This window comes from Diadema antillarum, unplaced genomic scaffold (genome assembly GCF_040938485.1).
Source record: "Diadema antillarum isolate AM-2024a unplaced genomic scaffold, OU_Dant_1.0 scf00000134, whole genome shotgun sequence".
Lineage (NCBI taxonomy): Eukaryota > Metazoa > Echinodermata > Echinoidea > Diadematoida > Diadematidae > Diadema > Diadema antillarum.
Window position 1 is genome coordinate 1731231 of NW_027271023.1, and position 27459 is coordinate 1758689.

Sequence of the window (27459 nt, forward strand, 5' to 3'; positions counted from 1 at the left end):
GGTCAAAAGTTACTACAACTGTGGCAGAGAATGTCATATTCTAGCTTAAGTTCATCCAGCAATATCTAATAATCTAGACACAGTAGGTATAACCTGTTCAGAATACAAATAGCTAAAAAAAAAACAAAAAAAAAAAACTCACAGGTCTATCAACAATCAATAGAATGGCCCATGCATCATGATCACCCAAATTAATTTCTGCACAAAGTTGTTGTTCATACAGAAAAATATGATAATTGGTTGAGGGGCAGTGGATGTATCATACAGCACACCTCAACTCAGCTGCTCAATACACAAAGTTATGCAGAAGTATTTTATAAAATGAGGACCGTAGACAAGTTGCATACAAAAATAGAGCAACATTACTTCCACCAATCACTTTGCTCTGCTGGTCAACTACCAGTGTACATATTTACTTCCTGTTACATGTGGATACTTACATGTACATAAGATATAAAATGCTACATTGACAAAAGAAGACAAGTAAAAACATCTGAAAATTTATTGAACGGGTGGTACAAGTGTTATTACACTAATTTTGTTCCATGCAACCACATGCACATGTATACCATGTATATCCTATTCTTAATTCACCCTGAACAAGTACATCATGCAATACCATTATGCCTGAATCAATGACAGTTTGAAAAGGATAAAGTGTCAATGTACCTTACTGGAGTAGCGCTACATTCAATCTAAAACCATGATATGAATATGTGACCCTGCATCATAAGACAAAAAAAAAAATTGCCAGACATGGATTTATGGTTAAGGGCAGATTGCGAAAGAGCAGACTCTAAGCTTTACAACGATGAATAGCTCAATTGAAATGGACTCTCCTAACCTATCTACATATTGGAAAGAAAGAACACACTCTGGAAAAGTATGAACTGAGAAAAGAGGCTCTGAAGTACAGGGTCTATCTGTCTGTTCAAGCGCTTTATGATCTTTACCAAACCGTGCTAGCTGTGCAATAAATGGGACAAAAAAACAGGGCATATATCACTGGAACAACAACAATGAAGGGATTATTAGATTAAGTTGAAATTGACCATACTCTATTAATACATTCTATACATGATTACTGCCAACTTTCAAAGCAGTAGCATTATATCTTCAAAAGTTATCAGACTTGAAAGTGAAGAGTGTGCAAAGGATTATCAAGAAATGAAAAGGGGCCTCTAAGACATACCTGATCTCACTACTTTACAAAAAAAGGTTGTAGAAAAACTGCTGAAAATGCACTTTCCCAATCATTTTATTATCCCAAACTTAAAGAGTTAGCTATCAGGAGTGTGCAACATTGAATACCAGCAGCACTTTTGGGCCTTCCCTCAATACAAATCTGTCAATTTCTCCCCAGTGCTTATAGACCTGTTCGGTTTCGGGGGCTGCATTTTATGTCAATGTCTATTTCAGCCATCACTAGGGGACTTTAATATGTCTAACAACAATCAATTCATACACTGTATATGCACTTACATAGCAATGCACTCAACTCATTGCTTAACCATTTGAATACTTTTTCTTCTTATTTTAGAAGCCCTCCAGTTATGGTGCTTTAAAACTGAATAAGTCTATAGCAAAAGAATTCCAGGATCACGTTCACTTTGGTAAGGTTCCCATAAACTTGCAGAGAATTGAAAGCATCACCTCATCTGCACCACCTCCAATGGATCCCAACCTGAAGATATTAGAAGAAAATTGAAATGAACATTTTCTGGTTAGCCATCCACACAGATATTACCATCATGGATGTGCCTTGTACATGAAAGATAAAAGGAGAATTGATCTGAAGGATAACACATTCTAGTGAAAGCATTCAGAAACAAGACATATTGAGGGAGTCTACGATGACATCATGAAAGATTTTAGAGACAAGTCACAAAACATCAGGTTCTATGGGTTTCTTCCTGTATAAAGCATCAGTTGACTAGTATGAAACCACTTGATGTGACTGCCCCCCCCCCCCCCATTTGTATGTACAACATAACGTCATATTTCATGCTTTCTAGATACAAATGAAGACTGATGGGATCAATTGTGACATTAAGGAAATACACACATATAGTTAACTTTGCTGAAGTCGACCTCACATCGAACAATTGTTGAAGTAAAAGTTCTTTTCAAGTCCTCTTCTCTTTATACTCTATCAATTTTAATCCATCATAAATTGAATTTTCTCTAAGTCAGGCTATTTCTTCAGTCCAAATAGATTCAACTTAGGCAAGGTTGACTGTACATGTATTCAAAAGTCAAATGACACCTGACTGACACCTTATTGTAAGCAGTGAAATTTACTAGTCAGACCTTTAGCAGCTTTTCCATAAATCTACAGGTACCCTGTACCCTGTAGCAAGGAAAGTGATTCAACTCGCAATAAACTGCGTGTGAACTAACCACATTTTACATCTCACCTAGTATCACGGTAGTATCTAGAGACGAGCATGTCATTCGTGAAGCCCATGCCACCGTAGTACTGGAGGCAAGCATCGCTGGCCTCCCGGAGGAGTCGGCCCCCCTTGAGCTTGGCCATGGATGCCATCTTGGTCATATCCTGTCCCTGAACATACAGCGCTGGAGTGAGACACACACCGAAAAGCAAAGCCGGGCATGGAAGTCAATTTATTTTCAATATAACATTTTATTCAACCAGAACTGCAATATTATAACAAAAGGGTGTACCAGAGCTCCACACTGGAGGAGGGGGGGGGGGGGGGGGGGGATCGAGATAAATTGCTTTAGAGTCTGGGCTAGAAGCCACAGGAACAGATATATTTGATGATGGAGTTGTCTTTTTGTCTTTTTTATCATTTTTTCATGTTTCTTAGCTTTTCAAACCACTCATCACCAGGATTAGAGTCAGGTTTATCCAGATTCATCCTTCTGCCAACAAATCCTGTCATGGGCCACATTGGCCTCTTTAAGGGTAAAAAAGGTACAACTGTAGGTACATGATACAAATCTCTTCTCTTGCCAGCTCTCTACATGACAAAAGGGTGTATCTAGAGATACACCAATTTGCTATCCAATTTACCCCCCAAACATGTGAAAATGATTTAAAAATACCTCCTGTTATCTCAGGAACAAAACTCTAGAATATCTGAGAATTGTCTTAAATTTATGGCCTCAAAGACCCCAGAATTGGACAAATTTATAAAATCTACATTATACCCTGATACATGCTTTTGCCATATCACGGCTGAGAAGAGTTGATTAGTACGGCTGCAGGTGAACGATCCACGAGGACTGCAAGATGTACAAATGTATGTTCCGTTTCTATGTGAATTGATGATCTTTGACCAAAGCTGGTGATGTGGTCTACAAATGAGCAAATTGAACTAAATGGCTTGGAGTGGATGGGAGAAGTTTCCACAGTGGACAGTAAACTAAATTCAACTATAATAGGGACAGGTTAATGAGGTTCACTCTTTCATGGACAAAATCACACTAGTGCCTACAATGTACTGAATTCCAAGACGGTCAGGCTAAATCCACGGACACTGAATTTGAGTGGAACGAAACTGCATTAAGTGTGCAACAGTTTTCTTTATCGTGACACACAATTATGTCCTACAAGAAGGTACAACTTTAGAAGTGTATGCCACATGATTTCAGTGACCGACTGATAATAATTATGTACTTTCATGAACATTTTAATCATATTCAGTACCAGAATTTCATTTGTCATTTTCAGTCACACTGCAATATCACACTTTTAAGTCACAATTCTAATAAAATATAATTTTTCTGGTGTATACAAGTAGGTTTCCAAAACTCATGAAGCTATTATGTGAGATGGCAAGATGGTTTTGTCAAGTACATTTTGAAGTAGTAAATACCAGACACATTGGCAAATATGACTTTAGGAAGTATCATGTTCTGTCAAACTGTGACAGGACATACAGTAAACTGCCATGGCTGGCTCTAGCAATAGCTAGATCTACTCACACTGCATGCTCCACTCATTAACTGGCAAGATCAAGACATTTTGGTTTGCAATAATAATGAGCGTGCGTCTACAAAACTGTACACTGTGCTCTGTAAGAATTGTATTACTTTTTGTGCAGACAGCCACAGCCAGTAAGCTGCAGCATTTGAAAATAACACAACATCTTTATCCTGGTGTACAGTGGAATTATTCTGGCCACAACAGTTAACACTGGACAGGTCTTGTCATCAGTGGAAACATCTTGAATTGGACTGGATTACTAGTAAATTGACATAAAATGGTGGGTCCAGCTGTCAATGGATCAGTCTGAATTATTTTACTGATTCAAGCGAAATACCTAAATGGGCTCATGAGCAGTGTGAGTATTTGGATTTATCTCAATCTGACATAGCCAATGATGAAGACCTGGGGGGCGTTTCATCAACGTGTTCGTCGGAGGTTTTCACCGACAAATTTGCTATCAGCCAATCAGATGCAAGGATTTCAGTAGCTTTTAACATTTGTCAGTGTAAATCACTGACAAAAATTTTCATGAAACGGTCCCCAAAATGCTTGTGAGCCAGCTAGCATAATAGCCTTTGACAAGGCCTCGTGACTGAGGAATGAGACTAACTTGCCACACCGAGCACTGCGAGAAACGGGTGAACACGAGACTAAGTGGCGCAGCCACGAAGCCTTTTCAAACCCTTTGATTTTTCCTGCCGCCTCACAATGTATGCGAGTATGAATTATACATGTATTCATGAGTCAAACCGTAGTTGGTATGCAAATGTTACATGTCAATGCTTTCAATGCAAGCAGTATAACGCTACAGCAGGCAGGCAGCGCAGGCTGGATACAGATGAGCAAGCCGCTGACGCACATACTAATGCATATTCAGTTAGATGCGGTGTAATTACGAGCACGGCAGTCACTGACTGGACGCTACCTTTGTTTGGCAGCAGAATCGGCAAGAAACAAGGTTCAAGATAAGAAATTCATGTCAGAGTCCAAACGACCTCTTGGCTGCTGCACTCAGTCTCGCATTCTCTTGTTCCCTTGCAGTTAGTCTCTTTTCCAAGCCTCAGCCAGGAGGCCATGCCAAAGGCTAGCTAGCATTGGACTAACAGCTTTCAGTCTGTAGAATCAGACAATGTGCATAAGTTGTCATGCCCGAGACACAACTGCTGAATATTCATTTAAACTAGAATAACTCATAGTGAACAGAGAGGAGGAAATCATGAAATCTGCATCATGGATCAAAGTCCTACTGGCAGACGTTCAATTTCTCAGACAAAATGGGCTGGTTTGGACTGTGAAGGAAGGGTAAAGTTTAATATCCCTGTTCCACTCGTTATACTCAAACAGATACAACAGACTTACACTGCAACAATAATGCTAAACCACAAACACAAAGCAATGCACTGCCGATACCACTTCCTTTCACTTTGTCAGTTCAGATTACCCTACAACTTTTCATGTGAAAGGGTATTGCATCTCAGAAAAGGACCTCAAGACAGGCCTCCCACCTGTTGCCCGGTACACAAGCGACCTTAGAAGCTCTGTCTCTGTCTTGAGCTCGGCCAGCTTGAAGTGCACCACCTGGTTGGTCCAGGACAGGCTTGCCAAAGATCTTGCGCTGTCGAGTGTACTCAATAGCATCGTCGATCATCAAGTCCAGGGGCTGAAGAGCTGTGTTTGTACAGCAGCAGAAGGGGAAGACAGTGCAGGAGATGTAAACAACATGGGGGTGGCGGCAAATAAGTGAACATAAGTTTTGTGGATAAATTAGAAAAATAAAGATGATTTCGGGACTTATGTCTCATCTCACCTCCAGGTATTCACATGATGAATGCTGTGATGTTTTAGCTGAAGTCCTTCGTTCAAGCTATAATGCATTACTTACTGTTGAAGATAATTTAGGCATCTGTAAATTATAGCTAGCACTTTCTTGTCTGCTTATTTGTTTGATTATTCTTAAAATATGTTGTTTCCATAAAAGGGGAGTTTGTAACATCTAAACAACCTGACAGGTATTGGTATTAAGGAAGATAACATAATGCTTCTGGTTACAAATTTCTCAATGTAATGAAAACATACATGTGAAAATAAATCTAAACTAAATACCATACTTTTACGAAAGTTCTCATTAACTTGGAATGAAAGCCCAGGGAATCTTTGTTATTATAATGTTGTTGTTGTTTTTGTTTTTTCCGAGGAAAGCCATTCTTTGAAGAAAGCTACATCCAGATCATCTCAGGATTGATAGCGCCTTGCAAACTTTGTGACATTGCTACATCTAACAATAACGACACCAAAAGCACACATCTGCGCCCCATTTCATAAAAAGTTGATGTGACAGCAACTCTTGCTGCAATGTCAAGTGTCATGGAAGTGAGAAGAATCCAGCTTCCTGATTGGTTATTGCTACAAGTTGCTATTCTAGCTAACATTTTTTGACATTGTATAAACCGGGACCCTGGTCATTTTGATGGTACAGTATGCAGTGACAGTATGTACGGCTTATATTGCCAGTCATGAGAAGTGATTATATATCTCCTTTGATGAATCCTTGATTCTGATTGGTAAAAGGTGCAGTCACTAATTTTTTGCTATACTGCCAAGCAAGTCAGTCAGCTAGTAGGCTGAGTAACATGCGTGTATGTACATGTCTATCACTGTTGGTCACGTATCTATCATAGTGGTGCATTGTGAAATTACACTTTATGTAATTTCTCTGACTGGTAGCACAACAACTTCATTTAAATGCCTCTTGAATTAGTATAAATATATCAAATTAAGTGGGATGTGGTACATAAAACAAATATTGACTGTTTGTTTGTTTGTTGTTGTTGTTGTTGTTGTTGTTGTTTTGTTTTTTTTTGGGGGGGGGGTCGCAGATGAAACTATTTTGCACTGGGTGATTTCTCAACGGTGCTATATGCCCTATGACTTCATCTTGGAGCATAGCACTGTTGGAAAGTCCCCTCTGGGCAAATAGTACTAACTGCGCCCCTCGAAGCAGTCAATATTCGTATACAAAACAACAGATAGTGACTGTAGTTTGCCCGACATTTTCAAGAGCGTTTCGAGGGTACAATTTATCTGTCACTCATCCTACATGCAGCTGCTCCCCACAGCCGCTCCTCCTGAAACTGCATCATCTGATAGAGGAAGCCTGCCCCCTCCTGGCCAATCAGGTTGCTCTGTGGGACGCGCACGTCTTCGAAGAAGATCTCAGCTGTGTCAGAGGAGTGCATGCCAATCTTGTCGATGTGTCTCCCCCTCACAACACCTGGAATGAGTGAAATTGGGATGCAGTTGACACATGGATTAAAATTAAAATATATTGTATCACGCATGAGGCATTCAAATTTTCTACCTATTCTTGAAGCATTTGCCCAGTTCAAAACCCCCAAAAAGAAGGCCACAATAAATTTCCACTTTTCCACTTGGTTTCAAAAAGCAAGCTCTGAAGCTTCAAAATGATGTATGACATGGTTAAATTGGACCATCCTAACCCATTACAAAGGAGATTAAAATATCTCAGAGTTAGGAGGTGCAGTTTCTAGAAAAGGGAGAAAGGAAGATTTACAGATAACAGTCACACAGGTGTGCTGTGTAGAAGCATCTATGCAAACATGTTCTATTTCACAGTGAAAGTACATGTAGTGCCTGTCAAAAAAATATGATTCAGAAAAATGCTAATATTTCAATTTCAGTTTTGTTTCAAGCTGTCAAATTTTGACAGTACGTAGAGAAAAGATTACTCTCTAGGGTAAGACAAACTAAGAAAAAAAAAATTGAGTCAGTCTACCCAAATGACATATTTTGGTCCATGACAAGAGAATCATAATCTGTGACTTTTTGTGGGTGTTGATCAGGGCGGTCATCTATACTTCTCAAAGCTTCTCCACAACGTAAATTCATGGCTAAAACTGCAACTCTACACCCTCATCAACTGTCAACGTGTAAGGAGACAATATTTCTTGATGAAATACAATAATGCAGGATAAACTAAGGAAACTTCTAATCAAAGATTCTACAAGATTGCACACATGTATAGAGTTTTTCTATTTCCAATTTGGTTTAATGAAATGATAGTCATTCGCAACAACAACTGAAATTTGTGAGAAGTAAAATTTCTCAGCCTTTGTTCTGTCCAAACAAAATCACAATTAACATTACTCTCTAAATTATGTCAACATTCACATATAAATAATACTATAGCTTATCATTTAATAGATATTCACTGACATCAATATTACTATTACATTAAGAAAATTATTATCATCATGCTCATTCTCAGTTTCGTCCTCATTCTTACTTTTCTATCTTCATTCTTGTTGTCATCATTGTCAGTACTATTCTATCACCATCAAAGATCATTTTCCAAGTATATATAAATCAAATACCATGGTACCTCAATGCTTGTTTAAACCTTGTGACTACGGGGATATCATCCAGCCTCCCCCCCCCCCCCCCCCCACCAACACTTGGTGTACCCACCCTTGGAGTTCATCGGCAAAATGATAAGGGACTTGTTCTTGTGGGCGGGACCCTCTCCAGTGTTGGCCAGCAGGCACATCCAGTCCGCCTGGTGACCATTGGTGATCCACATCTTGCTACCGTTGATGATGAAGTCATCGCCCTGCTTCTTTGCAGTGGTGTGAATATCTTGGTTGACAACAGAGCAGAGGAGAGAAAAAAATGCTCAGTAGCTGGTACGCACCACCATTAAAAGCAATTGAATGAATTTATACAGCACTGTACAATCATTAATTGTATGATCCTTCGTGCTTTTAAATGAACATCTCATACACACGCACACACACACACACACATACACACAAAAGTTGCTGTCATCTATAATTGGTGATGCACAAAGCAATATCTATGATAGAACCATGTAAGGTATCCACTGGAACACATAGCATCAAAAAATATTTGCATGCTTTTATTTTTGCACTAGCTTCTGATAGCGTGAAATGCGAGAAAATTTCCATACCGCGAAAATTTCCACTTTTACAGTATAACTGTATATTCCAAAACTTTTTCATGTCCTATTTCTATTAACTCTCACTGCTCTGCTTGAATGACTTTACTTCGTTCTTGAACATGTGCAGTAGCAGAGTTGTCCTTTAACCCTTTCTGTCCCAGACTGTTGGACAGTGGGTACAACTCTATGGGGTTTTCTGTGCCAATTGGCAGTCATAGCACACAAAGCTTTATTAAAGCAATATAGACCCTTACTTGCCACATCGGAGCCGGCCACTGGTTCGCTCACTCCAAGACATACCACCATGTCACCAGCTATAGCTGGGGCGAGGAATGTTCTCTTTAACTCGTCTGACCCAAATCTACAAAAAATGCAGAGGAAAAGCACAAAAATGGATGTGTTATGAACAACAATGAATATCAGCATCACGTCAACCACCATCACCATGCATTTATATACAGTGTGTATATTGCGCGACCCTGCAACACAAAAGCACCAAATTTTTGAAAGAGCAGCTTACTCTAAGCTTTCAAAAAAATGGTATGTGTAACTCAATACACATGGACTTTGCTAACTCATCAAATAATGGAAAGAAAGTGCACAGTGCTCTTTTAAAAGAGTTTGTTGAGAAAAGAGGCTCTGAAGTTAAAGGTCTATTCAAGTGCTTAAAATCTCACCATGCTGTGTTCTGTGCAATAAATAGGACAAAAAAACAGGATCCTGTACAACTCAATGGCAAAAACAATCAATGGATTATAAGATTTAGCTGAAATTTTGTTCACTACAGTAGTATATTGGCATATTCTTGGCATGACTAACAATAACTTTCAATGGAGTATCATCATCCTTTCAAAAGTTATTAGAACTGAAAGCAATGAGAGTGTAAAAGATTTTTTGCAAGAAATGAAAGAGGCCTCTCTGACATGTGCACGTATGTACCTAGGCACAATATTCTATACTTGTGAAAGAAAAAATGCTCTGGAAAAACTGTAAAAAAACACAACATCCCATCTGTTTTATAATCCAAAAGTTTAGCACTGGAAATGTAGACGAAGAAAAGCTCTTTCAGAAAATATGAAAAAAAAAAAGATGGACAAGGCTGACACATTACACCTATTTTGAGTCCTCACATAGAATCAGGTCATACACCTTTTTGTTGGCTTTGTAATGCACGGTCACATACCATATAATATTATACAACTTATCTATATATTCTATCACAGACAAACGAAAGGACTCTTGATTTCTTTGCACGCATCATAAACATACTAAAAAATGACAAAACTTTCTCAGACAATGAATGGTTTACAAATTCTAGTAGCTTCTACTTTCACTACGATTTCTATTTTTTTTAAACACGTGCCCTAGATGAGAACACCCATGCTTTGTGTATGTTTTCAAACATAATTTTGTTATTAACCAATTTCTTCAACAAGGCAAGTGCCAAACTGTGTCTCGCCCATTCGCATACAAGAAATTATTATACAACGCCCAAGTAGATCCTTGTAATTTGATTGGAGGATTGTTGGTGACTTGATATTCAATAAGTACTCCATTCAAAGCGCCGTGCAATTTTGGATCTATTTTTGCATGCAACTTGGTTCGATTTTTTCGTTCTATTCCACGGTTCGAGAAATTGTACGGTATGGAGGTGTATCCTATTACCGAACGATTTTTGTTTTATTGCTCCAAACGGGCAACATTATGCAATAATTCAGCCAAAAATATCCTTATAGATAATTGAAATGCTGATGACTTTAGCTGTAACGAAAATACTTGAAAAATAAGCCAACTTCTAGAAAAAATCCGTATTTCAAATAACCCTTCCACAAAAGTTGTCTCTTTTTACTGACGCAAATCGTATTGTATTACCGAACGTGCGCCCTCTGTATGGGGAAATTTGTACATTGTATTTTCGGTCAATGTTTATTAACGCAGGACAACGAATATCGAAATTTTAGCAATTATTACGTAAATTTGAGGTAAATTACGTTTTGTTTTGTTTTTTGCTGCAGTTTAGCAATTTTCGGCACTGGCTTCCCCTGTGAGATAACAGCGTGTAGTGCAATAAATGCGTATTCGAGTTGTTGTACGCGCTCCATTGACAAAGTAAGCGTTCTGTAATAGGATACCTGACTATACTGCATGTACTGTGTGTTGCATATAAATTGCAGCTAGCGCGATGGACATACGTGCGGTACATCCCATGCGCGTATGAAGGCCTACGTACGTAGTGTTCGTGTACATGTATGAGCGCTAGCTGTTACCTGTATCTGCACTGATTGCACAAGCCAGAAAGAGAATCGCAGTGGATCCACATGTAAGTATGGCTATATTTTTCATATCTACTACATAGGCCTACTTAGACCTACCTAACAATCCTCCACCCAAACAGAGATCTACTTGGACGTTGTATAAATCAAATAGTGTATGGTCTTTACTCGTGCAATGGAACGAGAATTTGCACTCGGTGAAAGATGAGGCGCACTATTCAACTCGGCTTCGCCTCGTTGAATAGAGCGCCTCTATCTTTCACCTCATGCGATATCTCGTACCATTGCACTCATGACCATTCACTATTTGTATAATATTTTTGTAACGCCCAGAAGTTCATTGACCCGCCTATGACCTTTGACCTTGTGGTGACCTTCAACTCCCCGAGGGACATTTAGCATCCAAGTTTGGTCACAAACAGACAAAGGGATCAAAAGTTATGAGCCATAATCAAAACGTGCCAGAAAAATTTAACAATGGGCCCTAAAAATTTGTTGACCCCTTTCTGTGACCATTGACCTTGTGATGACCCTTAATTCCCCAAGGGACATATACCGTCCAAGTTTGGTCACAAATGGACATAGGGAGCTAAAGTTCTGAACCACAATCGAAACGCGCCCTTAAAAACTGAACATTTTGGGCCCTAAAAATTTGTTGACCCCTGTCTGTGACCTTTAACCTTGTGATGACCTTCATCTCCCCAAGGGACATCTACCATCCAAGTTTGGTCACAAAGGGACAAAGGGATCAAAAGTTATGAGCCATAATCAAAATGTGCCATAAAAACTTAACATTGGGCCCTAAAAGTTCGTTGACCCCTGTATGTGACCATTGACCTTGTGATGACCTTCACCTCCCCAAGGGACATCTACCATCCAAGTTTGGTCACAAACACACAAAGGGATCAAAAGTTATGAGCCATAATGAAAACGCGCCATAAAAACTTAACATTGGGCCCTAAAAGTTCGTTGACCCCTGTCTGTGACAGTCTTGCAAGTAAACTTTAACGTATGACCTCAAATGACCTTTGATTTCATCACATGACCTCCGACAACACCATAACATGAAAATACCCCTAGTGCTTCTATCACCCAAGTGTGGCTGTCATTGCTGTAACAGTTGCCAAGTTATGCATCATAAGAGAGTCTTGCAGGTAAACTTTAACATTTGTGACGGACGACGGATGGACGACGGACGGACGCCATTTGGATCCCTTGGTCTCGCCTTCACCTCCGGTGGGCGAGACAAAAATGAGGAGTTTCAGGAGATGGATGCTTCACTCCCTAATGCTGCTCTTGACCCTCAAAGTAGTACAGTACAAGTGTATTTAGCACTGATTTCTCCCCCTTTTCTTTTCCTTTTTTAATTCTAATGAGTTGTAAGTCAAGGCAATCAAGACAAATGACTTCTGATAAACTCAATCTACAAATATATTCAGAAATAAATGTTATGACCTTTGACCCTAATTTACCTACACAAGATGGTGTCCGATCAAGTAGTTGTTACTTTACGAAATAATGTACTTGACATGAACTAAACATGTGCAAAATATTGGGCTGATAGGGCCTGTTTTTCTTGAGTTATTGCAAAGAAAGTTGCAAAAAGAAAGAAATATGAAAATACATCGAAGCTAAACTTTGATTTTAGCGAGGTTTTCTAACCTCATTTCGATGTTGTATGAAAAAACGGAGGACAAGTTATTGATAGTGCGCAGTCTCAGCTACAACATATTAAAATCTGGGAGAAATTCACCGAAGGGTATTAAAGTGAGCTAGTGCTCGATAAAGACAATCATGTCAATTTTCACATCTACAAAAATTCCCTCCCATAGAGATAACACGTCATAACAAAGATACACAAAGAAGTACATATGACATTTGACCCCACTTTGCACAGACAAGATGGCATCTGAGCCAAAAGTGGCTATGTCGTGAAATGATCCTTGTAACGTGGTCTTTACGTGTGCAAAATATGGGAAAGATAAGACATGTATTAACCAAGATACAGGATGAAACATTTATGACCTTTGACCCTAATTTACATACCCAAGATGGCGTCTGATCAAGTAGCTGTCATTTTATGAATTGTTATACGTGACATGAACTAAATATGTGCAAAATATGGGGGTGATAGGGTACACGTATCTTCTTTTTTAGTTACTGCAAAGAAAGTTGCAGAAAGAAAGAAATATCTCTACATCGAAGATAAGCTTTAATTTCAACCACGTTTTTTGATGTGATCCCGACACCGCATGAGAAACAAAGGGCACATTCCGATAGCGCGCAGTCTCAGCTACAACATATTAAAATCTGGGAGAAATTCACCGAAGGGTAAGTGAGCTAGTGCTCGATAAAGACAATCATGTCAATTTTCACATCTAGAAAAATTCCCTCCCATAGAGATAACACGTCATAACGAAGATACACAAAGAAGTACATATGACCTTTGACCCCACTTTGCACAAACAAGATGGCATCTGAGCAAAAACTGGTTATTTTGTGAAATGATTCTTGTAACATGGTCTTTGCATGTGCAAAATATGGGAAAGAAAAGACATGTATTCACCAAGATACAGGATAAAACATTTATGACCTTTGACCCTAATTTACATACCCAAGATGGTGTCCGATCAAGTATTTGTTATTTTATGAAATAATGTACGTGACATGAACTAAACATGTGCAAAATATTGGGCTGATAAGGCTTGTTTTTCTTGAGTTATGGCAAACAAAGTTGCAAAAAGAAAGGAATATGAAAATACATCGAAGATAAGCTTTAATTTCAACCAAGTTTTTGGACGTGATCTCGACACCATATTATGAAAAAACAAAGGATACGATTACGATAGCCCAAAGTCTCAACTACAACATATTAAAATCTGGGAGAAATTCATTGAAGCATAAGTGAGCTACTGCTCAAAAAAGATAGTCATGTCAATTTTCATTTCCAGAAAAACTGCACTCCCATAGAGATAACACGTAAACTGGTCAAATTTGACAAGATTACTTTCAATCCATTTTTACGAGGTGATGCCGTCCATCAATCAAAATGTTGTTACTATATAAAGACTGTTTAATAAGCTACAACATACTGAAATCTGGGTGAAAATTAACAAAGGATAAGTGAGATACGCTCCAGTGAACTTGAAATTTGATGACGTCATTTTGAAAATTTACTTCTTTTATCTTATTAAGAAATTTGATGTCTTTTAATCATTTTTCCAGCATCGCCAACCCATGAAATGACATGTACAACTCATCAGCTTTCAGAATATGTAAAGAAAATGGGGGGTCACCGTCCATCCTGACGAGTAAAATCGGATTTAAAATTGGCGATTTTTTTTTGCATTGTTGCACTGTATATCGCCATTGACGCGCGCGCGGAATAAGCCTGTTTTCGGAGATAGCTCATGTGCACATGGGTACAAATGACCTTTCATTTTTCTCAGTTAGTTAGGCACTTCACTCAATTCAAAGCGACATAATGCAGCAGCTTGCCCAACATAGCAATTTATGGAACTTGTATTCTAACAAAGAATGAACTTGTGTAGCTGAAGTGACCAGAATGGTTCGTCAATCGACACTTTGGGAAGCATCTATTTCATTGTGCTATTTTGAATACATTAACAAACTTTTTCTGTTAACATTGCCAAATACCAGGCTTGCTGTCAGGTGGATGTACTGGCAGGCACCATTTATAAGGATTCATGAATAATCGTAGGATTCATGAATAATCATAGCATTACAGATGCTTATCTCAGTGAAATTAAAAACCAACCTGTCTCTCGGCACAAATGACCTTTTTCTACTCATGCTCAAACTGGAACCCCGAACTGGCTTATTTCAAATTTGACGGGCCCGTATGACGTCATATTGAGTCGGATTGACTTGAAACTTGGTAGAAATATTCCTTGACATTTCAGGCATCCGATAAGTGTGAAAAAATGGGAAATTTCTATTGCATAAGAGCTGTGCGTGCGTATATATGTGCGCGCGCATACGCGTCCGTCCAATTTTTTCAATTTTTAAAAAAATGCTCCAAACGGTCTGAAACGTGTGCAAAAAAATTTGAGCTCGATTTGAGCATACAAATATTTCAACGCACGCGTATTCGCACATTTTAAGAGAAAATATGTATTTTTACAACATGAGTACAATGCGCATAACTTGAAATATATGTGACATAAATTTCATAGAAAAATTCCATTCCATTAATGAGATATGACTGAGAATGTGTTTTCATATAATGACGTCATAGTGACGTCACGGTCGACTGATCACAGTGATACATTAGATTTGTCGTCTTTGGGACATGATACACATATGGTATGATTTTGAAATTGATAGCAAGAGGACTTTCTGAGCTAACCTCTGCACAACTTTTGAGGAGAAAGAAGAAGAAAAAGAAGAAAAACAAAGAATCAGTACAGATATAGAAGGTGATCCGAAAGGATACTCGGATCACCTAATTAGCAGCAGAGAATGCATGCAACATTGTGCAAGAACAAGTCCTTGTGACTCGAGGCACTATAAAAAAAAAAGATTACTGATGCTTGAATTCTAAAATAATCCTGTGTGATAAATGACTATCAATTGGTCATAAATAGCTCTGCTGACACTGCAGTCTAGTCAAATTCATAGATTGCCAAAAACAGCCAGAACAAAGTTTAACACATCACATCTTATCTCTTCCCCCCACCCCCTCTCTCTCTAGCCATTACTACATGTACAGTGTACATGTACATGAGATATTACAAAGTCTGAGATGCATGTATTGTTTAACAGAAAATGAGCCAAGATATGACATTTTTCGAGTGTGCAGACTTTAGATACAATAGCCGGGTTCACATGTACAAAATAGCGGGATGACGATCGCGATGCATATTCCTAGTTTTTTTTGCGAGCGTCCACATGTACCAAATTAGCGGGATAGCGATCGCGATTGGTATCCCGCTAATTTGGCGAGCATCCACACGTACCGTATTATCCCGCTAATTGCCGATAGAGATAACAGCAAAGCCTGCAAACTGGGTCACACAGCGCCCTTTGTCCATTGTCTCATCCCGACCGTTCACCGTTCGCGATGCTTATCCCGCTAATTTTCGGGTTTTTTCTGTCCACACGTGCAAAAAACTCGGGATGACGATCGCATTGCAAATCTCGAGATTTGTATCCCGCTAATTGGTGTACGTGTGAATCCCCCTATTGTGTATCCATGAGCAAAAGAGAGAGATAAGCTGCAAAAGAAAAAAAAAATCTTATGACGAATGTAACCCTAGACATCCATAAATAGCACAAGTACATCCATAAATAGCACAAGTACATCCATATCACCAAAGTTCTTTAGATATTGCTGTCTCAACATCAAATGCTCTTTGAATGTTTTTCATACACTTTACACGATCTCCACGTCGTATCATCATCGCAAACGGGGTTGTGCATTGGCTACATAATTGTACAAATTTACATGTTATACAGCAGTGATATTTAGCTACATGTACGCTTGTCTGAATATTTTTCAGAGAGGCATTAACCCATTGAGGACGGGGTGATTTTGCTTCAACACGCATTTCCCACAGACACTTGCCTAAGTATACTCAGGACTCGTCCTCAACGGGGTTTTGATTAATTACCCTGCCCTACAATAATGTCGCATGAAAACAATTTGGGAATTGCCATGGCAACCGGGCCCATATGACGTCATATTGAGTCGGATTGACTTGAAACTTGGTAGAAATATTCCTTGACATTTCAGGCATCCGATAAGTGTGAAAAAATGGGACATTTCTATTGCATAAGAGCTGTGCGTGCGTATATGTGCGCGTGCGCGTCCGTCCAATTTTTCCAATTTTTAAAAAAATGCTCCAAATGGTCTGAAACGTGTGCAAAAAAATTTGAGCTCGATTTGAGCATACAAATATTTCAACGCACGCGTACGTGCACATTTTAAGAGAAAATATGAAGTTTTACAACATGAGTAGAATGCGCATAACTTGAAATATATGTGACGTAATTTCATTGAAAAATTCCATTCCATTAATGAGATATGATTGAGAATGTGTTTTCATATAATGACGTGATAGTGACGTCACGGTAGACTGATCACAATGATACATTAGATTTGTCGTCTTTGGGACATCCCACTGCATGGGTTACCACCTTGTAGTGGTCAGTGGGCTTGAGTGTCTCAGTGACCCGGAGAGCTATGCCGGCGGGAGTGTTTACTCCTGGTAGGGCCACCCAGGCCGGATTGGTCGAAGGGTAGAGACCAGATGACGGGTAACCCACTGGCCCTCCAGGTTGGGGGTTGGGCATAGGACTAACAATTCTATGAAAAAATCTCATGTTACGGAAACAGCGACAAGAAAAAACACTCGATCTGATGTGGGCAGTGCCCCTGAGTTCCAGTCTGGGACTTGTATGACTGGCAGTAGTGAAAGTCGTGAGGAAGCTACTGGCACGACCAAGGAAGCACTAAACACAGCCAAAGTGAAGATGAAGGTAGGATTTTGGAATGTGCTGTCAACCCTTATGTACGGATCTGAATGCTGGCGAATGACCAGATGCGATGCTGCCAAGCTATCAGCATTCCACACAACATGCCTGCGTAGAATCCTGCGCATTTATTGGCCCAACAAGATATCCAACTGCTACCTCTTCTTACATTGCCGCACTGAGGACCTGGAGACTATAATCACCAGGAAGAGATGGAGATGGATTGGACATGTCTTAAGAATGGACGCAAACTCCATCCCCAGAGTGGCTCTTCGTTGGACACCTGAAGGGAAAAGAAGACGTGGTAGGCCCAAGCAGACGTGGAGAAGAACAGTAGAAGGAGAAATATCAGATCACAGACAGTCCTGGGCTTCTCTACAGAGGATGGCCAGCAACAGAGATGGGTGGAGAGCTTTCGTCGCTGCCCTACACGCCAGGGGGCGTACAGGGTTGACCTGACCTGACCTTTGGGACATGATACACATATGGTATGATTTTGAAATTGATAGCAAGAGGACTTTCTGAGCTAACCTCTGCACAACTTTTGAGGAGAAAGAAGAAGAAAAAGAAGAAAAAACAAAGAATCAGTACAGATATAGAAGGTGATCCGAGAGGATACTCGGATCACCTAATTAGCAGCAGAGAATGCATGCAACATTGTGCAAGAACAAGTCCTTGTGACTCGAGGCACTATAAAAAAAAAGATTACTGATGCTTGAATTCTAAAATACTCTTGTGTGATAAATGACTATCAACTGGTCATAAATAGCTCTGCTGACACTGCAGTCTAGTCAAATTCACAGATTGCCAAAAACAGCCAGAACAAAGTTTAACACATCACATCTTATCTCTTCCCCCCCCCCCCCCCCCTCTCTAGCCATTACTACATGTACAGTGTACATGTACATGAGATATTACAAAGTCTGAGATACATGTATTGTTTAACAGAAAATGAGCCAAGATATGACATTTTTCGAGTGTGCAGACTTTAGATACAATAACCGGGTTCACACGTACAAAATAGCGGGATGACGATCGCGATGCACATCCCGAGTTTTTTTTTGCGAGCGTCCACATGTACCAAATTAGCGGGATACCGATTGCGATATTTTCTGTTAAACATCCCGCTAATTTGGCGAGCATCCACACATACCGTATTATCCCGCTAATTGCCGATAGAGATAACAGCAAAGCCTGCAAACTGGGTCACACAGCGCCCTTTGTCCATTGTCTTTTACGCGTCAGTGGTGTGGTTCATGCGCTGTTGTTGTGCTCCAAAGAGGTGAAGGACCACTTCGCAGAGCTAGAGGCCTCACTGTTGTGATGTGCGCATTGCATGATGGGATATAAAAACTTGAGATTCTCATCCCGACCGTTCACACGTACCAGCGCGGGGCCAATTATCCCGCTAATTGACAAACCAGCGCAAGATTTCTTGGGATTAGCATCGCGATGCTTATCCCGCTAATTTTCAGGTTTTTTCTGTCCACACGTGCAAAAAAACTCAGGATGACGATCGCGATGCAAATCTCGAGATTTGTATCCCGCTAATTGGTGTACGTGTGAATCCCCCTATTGTGTATCCATGAGCAAAAGAGAGAGATAAGCTGCAAAAGAAAAAAAATCTTATGACGAATGTAACCCTAGACATCCATAAATAGCACAAGTACATCCATAAATAGCACAAGTACATCCATATCACCAAAGTTCTTTAGATATTGCTGTCTCAACATCAAATGCTCTTTGAATGTTTTTCATACACTTTACACGATCTCCACGTCGTATCATCATCGCAAACGGGGTTGTGCATTGGCTACATACATGTAATTGTACAAATTTACATGTTATACAGCAGTGATATGTAGCTACATGTACGCTTGTCTGAATATTTTTCAGAGAGGCATTAACCCATCGAGGACGGGGTGATTTTGCTTCAACACGCATTCCCCACAGACACTTGCCTAAGTATACTCAGGACTCGTCCTCAACGGGGTTTTGATTAATTACCCTGCCCTACAATAATGTCGCGTGAAAACAATTTGGGAATTGCCATGGCAACCCCATTTTCAGCCATCCTCCACAGAAATAGAGTCTTTTTACCACCCAGCATCCCTTTTATCCACAAAAAGTCTGACTGGAGTTTGTCAATATATTCTGTTTCCATTTGATACAATGTCTTTAAATAATAATTTATAATAATTTATAATTTTGTCTGAAAGCTTTATTTACTGGGACTGTTCTGAGACATGAAAGGATTATTCTATATCAATTTCTATATCATATTGATCAGTACTTAAGGTTTTATGAGATTTCATACATAACTGTTTGATAGGTATTGCAAAATGAACTTCTCTTATCTGCCCATAATGATAGCATACATCAACTGGATGCAGATATTCTGGTTTAATCACAATTAATTTTTGTCCTTGGTAGCATGCTCAGACCAACAAGTTAAAAGTTTTGAACCACAATTGTGGTGCTATAAAACCCAATCAAACGGCAACACGAAATACATGGATCAACAGCAGGGTACTATGTATTAAGCTCATTTTCCCAAGACTCATGGCTAAGCTTAGTTCAAGGTATTGTTACATGTGATGAAAGGTAACAAGATACATTGTAACAGTATAATATCAAATATGTACATGTATGAATGTTAACAATCAATCTGATTATGGTATCTTTCTAGTACAGTCAAACCTGTCTATAGCGGCCACCCAAGGGAAACGAAAAAAGTGGCCATTATAGACAGGTGACCACTATAGATAGGTTATCCAACTATATGTGTGCATTGCCTATACATGTACATGTACAAGTGTTCTTTCACTATGACAGAAAAAGTCACATTTTCTTTGCATTTTCTATTGTTGTCCATACATAATATCATGAACTGCAGTAGTCTTCTCACACCTCGCAATAATAGCACTGAATCTTCGATTTTCCTCAAACTTTCACTCATGTGTTCTACTATTGCTGCTTTCACTAAATCCACGTAGATTTGGGTTTCGGTTTCCTTTAGATATCACCAAATCTTCTTAATCCCTATTGTGGAGTCAGAAGGGGCCTGAGCTTTCAATCCTAACAGAATCTTTGTCAGAGACAGGGAGGGAAAACAATCACTTAAAGGACTACACACAACAAGAACAGTCAGGGAGGGCTAGGGACACAGAACAAAGAAAACAAGAGGGATGGGTTGGAAGTCAAGGGCAAGGAGGCCAACACATCCATGTATAAAGGGAGGTGGATGAAAGCAGGAAGGTGGACAGACAAAAGGCAGAGGTGGGTGAGTGATGATCCCAATGATCATGGGGGCAACCTGTGAAGGATACGGATGAATAGGGAGGCAACATCAAACAAGATATTAACAATAGAGGGATAAGGAATAGGGAAAGAGTGAAATAGCAACAGCATGAGTGAAGGGGTAGGGGCTGAACAAGCAGCATGCCCTAATCTGGTGTACAAAGAAGAGGCAACAAAATGAAAGTGAGAGTCAACCAACAAGAGCAGGTTACGGATACAATGATAATAAAAACAATCATTAATTATAACATGATAATCCCTATTGCATCAACATGGTCTTCCTGTTAGACTGAGGCACATCAATACACCCTGAGTTAAAGTTTGGATGGATTACTGAGTGCTGATTAAAACCAAGTGGATGGTCACAGTAAATAACTCATAACAAATTGTACAGTCAAAGTGCACTTTATCACCTACAATTGTATCAAGAGGCTGGCTGCATGAGAGGTGTAACCTTCATACTTCAGACTGCACTCTTACCTTGCCAGAGCTGGAGTCGCCATATCTGTCTGGACACCTATCGCCATGGGAACCCCTCCGCACCTGATTCCACCAAGCTCTTCTGCAACAGCCACACTGTAAGTGTAATCTAGGCCAAGTCCACCATACTCTAGTGAGGAAAGACATTGGAATGGAGAAAAACATAATTTTTCTTTTTTAACCTCAAAGAAAGTCAAATGGGTTGACTTGTTTCATTTTAAGAAGCACAAACTGCAACAAAGGTAGAGCGACTGGATGCCAAGTTGACATGGTAGCCCTGGGTCATGATATCACTTTAACCCGTGGAGGACGAGTCCCGAGTATACTCGCGCAGGTGTCTATGGGAAATGCGTGTTGTGGCAAAATCAGTCCGTCCTCATCGCGTTAAGAAGCATACGAGATTATAAATAGTGCATCTATACAGTATAATGCATCACATGTTCATACAAGTATATCGCCTAACAATAATTACAAACATACAAAATAGTCAAACTACAATAAAATGAATCTTGCAGGCTTGGGCTAGTACTCAAAGACTTACCTGTTGGTCTTGAGACCCCCAAGAAACCAGCTTCTCCTAGTGTCTTCATGACCTTATGGGCAGGAAACTGCTTCTCTTTCTCCCACTCATCTACATAAGGATTGATTTCCTTTTCGATAAGCTGGAAAATGTAAAAAGATAGAAAACCCAAAATGAAGGTGATTCAGAAAAATTGGGAGAATCAATTCCTTCAGTTTCTGGCAATGATGCAAACCCCTGAACTACAGTACAAGTGATGCCTGAAGGCCGTACTGATTATTTGATGCTCTGCAAATTTTAATCTGCACTAAATCACATGGGTGATGGTATTTCTTTACCATCTACAGCCTACCAGGTTTAAAGGGTGTGTACAGAACTGTTGAGGTGAGGATTTAGCATTTAACGTTTTGCGAGATATTCAGAAACCACTGTATGAGATGTCAAAGAGCATGCAATTCTAAGGGGTATCAAAAGTTTATTTGATGAAAATCGGTATTGAAATGGCTGAGATATCCAAAAACAAGGTGAAACAAAGAGACCCTAATAAAAGCGTGGCCTGTCGCCTTTTATTATTACCACTTTTGTTGGATATCTCAGCCATTTGAAAACCAATTTTTATCAAATAAATGTTGAATCCTTCTTGAAATTACATGCTCTTTCATATTTCAGAAGAGGTTTCTGATTATCTCACTTCAGAATGTTCAAAACATGAATCCCCACCTCAACCAGTACTGTACAGTCGCTTTAATACAGTGTATCTCATCACGTACTGAGAGAACAAAAGTTCTTGCTGGGATATTTTTCAGCTGTATCAATTACAGTCTTGCATCTTTTATGGACTCATGTAGTTTTGTCATCAACACAGGTTTGCCTGTTTCCTTGTAGTGAAGCTTGTACTTTGCAGCAGTAATCCCTTTTGCAGCTCATTTTGGAAGCTAAACTGGGATGGGGCGCGTGTGCAGTAAATGACTGACCAGACAGTGATGTTTAGGAATTTTTGCAATCAAAAGTGAAAGGTGCAAGTAAAGAATAATTTAATCAATAAGAATGGATGCTTCAACTCTGGCGATAATAGTAGTATTTACACTCTGTCAATACCATTCACCACAATATGGTGTGTTTTGTGAATTAGGACTTGTACGACAATTTCACAAGTGATTGGCTTTTCTGAGGCACGGCTGTCAACTTGGTGAGTTGGGCATCACTGACGTTGCACCTTTTTGCAGGCTCTGACACGATCGCTTGCAGGAATTATTTTTCAAAAATCGCGTACGGAGAGAGTGTTTGATTTCCACACACGTGTATAAACTGGTGAAAGGTTATATTTTTTTACTCTTCATAATTATCAGTTAAGTAAAAATTCTCAGGACTGCCTCCCTTTAAAGAGAAAAACAAGTTTGTAATTTTTCAACTTGGAGACAATACATTTCTGTTATGCGATGAAGGCATTATTGATCCCGAGTATGACATGCAGTAGTAGTATACAAATAATGACTGCTATGGGGGGCACAGTTAAAATCAACTATGCCCGAAGCGAAGCTGACGGCATAGTTATGGTTTTCACATGGCCGAGGGCCTACATAATTTTAACTGTGCCCCGAATATCAAGCTGTCATTATTTGTTTTATATACCGAAAATATAGATTCTTCTTATCTGATTGGATAAAAGGTTACCTGAATTAAACAAGGACTAAAAGCAGCACTTGTAATCAATGCTGATCGACAGCGCGGCGGTCGTATCATTGGTGTGTACATATGAGCGATCTATGTGTACGGGGTTGCGACTGTCTCCAAACCTATTTACATACTGTACAGGGCACAGTTGATTCTATGCCCCGGGCACAGTAAATCATGACGTCATTTTGATCAAAAATGGGGCACAGATATGACTCCACTTTTAACCAATCAGATGAGAGGAACCTATATATGAGGTATATAATACTCGATAGGCCTACATACATGTTTGTACCTATAGATACTATGCCAGGGCATGTTAGTATGGAATTTTGAAATGTCAACACTCAATTGATCAAGACATCACTATTAATTGGCCCTCGTTCAATGATAATGTGCACTACCAAGACTATATCTTGAATCTAGATCCCTATCCATTCTCAGTTTATTCTGTCTTTTCTTTGCTGGCATCTCGACTAGGCACTATTTTGATCTACCGTAGTAAATTATGACATACAGGTATGGTATTACCGGACAGCATGCATGGTAATTCCGGACACGCACATTTCTGCGTACTGATGACATTCAATACTCGCAGGGCTTCGTAGACTAGCCACATAGAGCGTTGCATGGACCGAAATCGCAAAAAATGTGACACAAAAATGTGAAAAACGCTAGTTTAGAAGACATCGATTTTTCTCAAGATTTTATCGCGTGAACTGTTCGAAATGTTCATGTCAGACATTTTACTGTAAAGTACGAAATTTGAGCGTCATTTGCCGATTTTTTTCTTTGTCGTCCGCTCGATAGGAATGTGTACAGTGAATCGTGTATGAACTGCAATTCTGGTGCAAGGACAAGATGTGAAATGAGGTCGATTATTCCATTTACGAACAGCGTGTCCGGAATTACAATGCGATTTTGCACCGTGCAAAAAGACAACTTTTTTTACAGGGGTATTAAATTATGTTTGAAGCATATTTTCTAAAATCTGGAGCGAACAATTGACATAAGTTGGCTGAATTCGTAATTGCCAGGAGTCTGTGAAGTGGTGTTATTTTTAGCCGTAATTTCATCCTCTGAGTAGGCCTACGGAATTCAAAGCCACGAAAAAAAACTTTAAAAAGCGTTCGGTGATACTATCTTTATCTACTCTACTATTGAGTCTAGAACCTGGCTTAGAACCACATACATTGTAGTCTGTCTGGTACTCTCAGTGCCAACCTTGGCAGTGGTAAATTTACCACCCATACACCTGTACTTGCACTGCAAGTTAGTGTGCTGTTCCTGATCTATCTACTCTAGTGTCTAGTCTATGCTTTGCTTGGGTAGACCGGTCTAACGCTAGTCGTTAGTTTGGCTGTGCAAGTGAATGTGGGTCATCGTCCTTTTATTAGTGCCTTATTTTTAAAACTGCTGCTTTCTTCTAAAATCCCTGACAGCAGTAGACACGTCTATTACTATCAATCAAGTGAAAATGAACGAATACGTGCCACATCAGTTTTACCTTTTTCAACGACTGTCGGATTTCCATGTGACTATCTGTGTAGATGATATCGTGGTTACCAATTGTCATTTCCGCACCGTCAGCCGCTGCTGATTCCACCGACATGGGGCGACGACATGAGCCGACACAAGCCGCCGGCCGTGCCCGCTTTGCTAGGCCCAATTCCTTTGCAGAGAATCGTCGAGCAACCACTCGAAACATTTTGCGGATTATGCTCCGAGTTTCTCTCTGAACTTGAGAAAAGTAGACCGGGCAGTCGAGTCTGCTTTGTTGCAGCAAATCAATCAATACTTAAATCAAAACTTGATGAACTAGCAGTGTGTTGATCCTTCCCCATGCAGACTGGACTCACTATTACTTTTAGTAGTATAATATTCTGATCATTAATCAGCTCGGCGCTCGGCGACTATGCTATGTGTTTGTTATGCAATGCGTAGGGGTGCGATCATTTACAATACTAGCAGTATGTAGTATACCAGTCGTGTAAACCCAGATAAGAAGGTCACCTCTACAAACAGGTCCTATGCGGGCAGCGGGGCATACGGATCCGCGGAGCGCGCGGTTTACACAATCCTGTTTATACGTGCATACAGTTGGTGAAGCATTTACGAACTACTACTGAGTAGTTTATGCCACAGGTGCATTGTGCCTGTGATCGAGTTTTGTTGCCGCTAGCTTTCTGAGTTATCTGAAGATTCATTTTGAACTCTACAATGTCGGGTATTGCTTTAAATTGCTTGTATTATTCATTAAAATCTATAAATGAAATTAAGTTTCTTTCCACCTCACTGAGTGATCTCACCTAATACTATAGGTTATGATATAGCCTCCTAACAAAAGTATATCCCGTCCACAAATATGTGCTATTCAAGCGTAGATCAGTGCGGTGATGATGTGAAATATGAAATATTTTGTATCAATATACCATTTGGGAAAAAAATATTATCCCACAGTGTTCTAGAATTTCTGATGATTCTCCTCGGATTTCTTTCTTCTCATTTTTTTTTTTCTGGTATGAGAATGAAAAATGAATGACGCTACTGTATTAAGTAAATTACAAGCTATAATGTACTGCATTTTTTTTTTTTCATATCAATGTTGTATTCACCCATGAGATGAACTTCTTTATTTCAGAAGTAACAAAAAAAAAAAGATCCTTGAAGATTATTTCAAACTGTGTTGTCTACATAATTTGGTGGTCTGTAAATAACACCGATTATTCTATTTCGATGTTTTTCATTAATAATTTCAGCAAGCTTCAATATTATGAATATCATTTCTAACCTTTAAACCGTAATTCATTGTGAACACAATGGTCACCCCGCCACCACCTCTACCGGCTTTACGATCACAACGGACCAATAATAATCATCAATAATAATTATTAGATAGGTTAGGAGAGGTGTGACGTAGCCGTGTTTCCGTCGGCCCTCCCGTTTGTAGAAATGGAAAATTTTGAAGAGAGGAATGAAGTGATTTCAAGGACTCAAAGTTCTAATTGTTTAAACTTCTGGCATTCGAGTGAAATAAACTGATCAAGAAGTTGCTAATCGGGTTTGTTCAAAATTGCATGGTGCTTATTATTTAAACTGTCATGTGCATGATTACCATCGATGGGCATGGATTCGGTTCAATTTGTGAATTAGGTACATAGTATAATATCTCCTCTGAGTTGCTAAACTCATGGTAAAAATATACATATCATTTGAATTCATAATTGTGACCCTGCATCTCAAAACAAACAAAAAGTCGCCAGACATGAATTTTTACATATTCTGAGAGAGCAGATTTTAAGCTTTAAAATGATGTATGATAACTCAAATCAAATGGACTCTCCTAACCTATCTAAATATTGGACAGAAAGCACAAACTCATGAAAAGTGTAAACTGAGAAAAGAGTCTCTGAAGTACAGTGTCTATATTCAAGCGCTTAATCTTTACTATACCGTGCTGGCTGTGCGATGAATGGGACAAAGAACAGGAAGTAAACCACCAGAGTAGCAACAATGAAGGGATTATTAGATTAAATTGAAATTAAGCATGCCTCTTGCGAACACATTTTGTCCATAATGCCAACTTTCAAAACAGTAGCTCTATCCTTTCAAAAGTTATTAAAGTTGAAAGTGAAGAGTGTGGACAAGGTTTTTTCAGAAATGAGAAAGGGATTCTAAAGACACACCTAATCACACTATTTTACCAAAAATGTTCGAGATAAACTGCTAAAAAACACACTTTCCTGCCCATTTTATGATACCAAATTTTAGCAAAATTTAAAAGAAT

General features: G+C 39.3%; 1 pseudogene; it reads right to left on the bottom strand.

The window, feature by feature from the left end:
- Positions 1-145: 145 nt before the first annotated feature.
- LOC139720881 (probable acyl-CoA dehydrogenase 6) lies at positions 146-25540 on the bottom strand (annotated as a pseudogene).
- Between the last annotated feature and the right edge of the window lie 1919 nt (positions 25541-27459).